The following is a 2,062-nucleotide window of genomic DNA, read 5'->3' on the forward strand; positions in this document are numbered from 1 at the left end:
TGAGCCACCCAGGCGCCCGAGAAATAGTTCTTATGGAGCAATTAAATTTGAGCACAAATTTTCTAAGGCTCCCATTTCCCCCTCTTCCTTTCTAGCCTACATTTTCTCCTTCAAACAACTCTTGGAGAGTAGTTGAGAATATTAGAATCAGGTGAAGAGATGGGAGCCACAGATATTGATAAAACTTTTGGGGAAACAGAAAGTATGTGTGGTATAATCAAACAAACAAGAATTGGGGGCTTCGATTTCTGAGATTCTGGTCCTATAGCCATCATTACTGGTTGTAATCTTTGGACAAACCTATTCACCTCTGTGAGCTTCAAGTTTTGTTTTGTGTTGCTTTTCTATCTATAAAATGAGAGAAGTTGGGCAAGATACTCTCCAATGTCTTTGCTTTATGTTATGCATAGTATTGTAATTTTTTCTCAGACTTGTCAGACAAACGTTGATGAAATATTGATTGAGACATTGCAAAGCATTTGATAAAGCTTTGTATGTAAAAAAAAAAAGCTGGAAAATTAAGTTGAAGAGTCACATTTACTAAACATACTTTAAAAATGTTGAAATAAGTGCTAAAATGCATTCATTATAGGAAACCACCCTAGCAATGGCCACAGGATATATAATGTCTTGATGAATGCTTTCCATCTCTAGTGTTTAGGATACTATATTAGATTTGGAGGAGGATTATAGTATTAAAATAATATCTCTTCAGAGTAATAAGTTATCTGAAAAGACAAAAGGAAAGATTCTAAAATAACTATGGGCCAAGAAGTTAAAATTGTGATTTATTATTTTTATTGGTCGTTATATAACTATTAATATGCCACTTTTTTCAGAGTATATCCTGTATAATGAGAACTGGAAAATTAGAAATCATGAACATTAATTTCTACATAAAGTAGCATGCTTAAGGCTTGAGCAAAAGCTTTTAGACGTCTGCATAAAAGTAATCTTTGAAGTCATAGGGGTGAGATTTCAGAAAAAGAGAGAAAACAAAGAGAACACATGACTGATTCTGGAAATGCCTTTCTGTAGGGTACAAAGAAGATATAGGTAGGAAAAAGGGAAATCAGAGCATCAGTATATATGGATGCAGAAGGACTTTCAATGAAGGAATGGCTAAGACGATGAAGAGCAGCAAAGAGATAAAAGGGAAGTCATTCCATGATATGTTCATGGAATCAGAGATTTTTTTTCCTACAGCCAAACCATCTTGACAACATATACTTTCTTATTCAGTGGGGGAAGGGTGAGAAAGCTGCAGTGGACACTCCACCTTCTACCACATTCACCCTAAACCATACCCTCTGCTCTCCTTACCTTCTCTTCAGAAACCCAGGGAGCGGGGGCGCCTGGGGGGCTTAGTCAGCTAAGCGAATCACTCTTGGTTTCAGCTCAGCTCATGATCACAGGGTCATGATCTCAAGGTAATGATCTCAGGGTCATGAGATGGAGCCCCATGCTGAACCTTGTATGGAGCCTGGCATAAGCTGTGCGCTAAGCGTGGGGTTTGCTTGAGATTCTCTCCCTCTCCCCCTGCCCCTCTCCCCCCACTCATGTGAGCGTGCGTGCTCGCTCACTCTCTGTCTCAAATAAATAAATAAAATCTTTAAAAAAAAACAACAGGGAGCTGATTTCAAAGACTTAGACATATAAATGTCACTTTTGAACAAAGTGGGAGTGGCAGAAATAGCAGTGGTTAGGAACACAGACAAGGGCATTAGTTCATGTAGAAGCTCCATGACACATTAGGCGAAAGCAGCCACACTGGGACCGAGGTCATGTTTCAGAACCGAGAGCACTGCAGGATGCTTCACGCAACTCGACTTGCTTCTCAGATCAACAACAGCACCCCTTGCTTCACTTTCTCTGTTTGTTTTTTTCCTTCTTTAGTAGCTTAGCCAAAGTACTTCTTTGACTCTGTAACCTTTCCCTTTCTCCTTTCCCTCTCTTTCTGCCTCTCTCATCCTCATCAAGAAGGGCTTTTTCTTTCCCAGAGAAGAGTCATGGGTGTATTCTAGGCTCTTGATCTCCTGCTATGTCACCAATGTCAATGAAA

The sequence above is a fragment of the Mirounga angustirostris genome, unplaced genomic scaffold, assembly GCF_029215605.1.
Source record: "Mirounga angustirostris isolate CCGP_5_RB_7025 unplaced genomic scaffold, mMirAng1.0.hap1 SCAF_8, whole genome shotgun sequence".
Lineage (NCBI taxonomy): Eukaryota > Metazoa > Chordata > Mammalia > Carnivora > Phocidae > Mirounga > Mirounga angustirostris.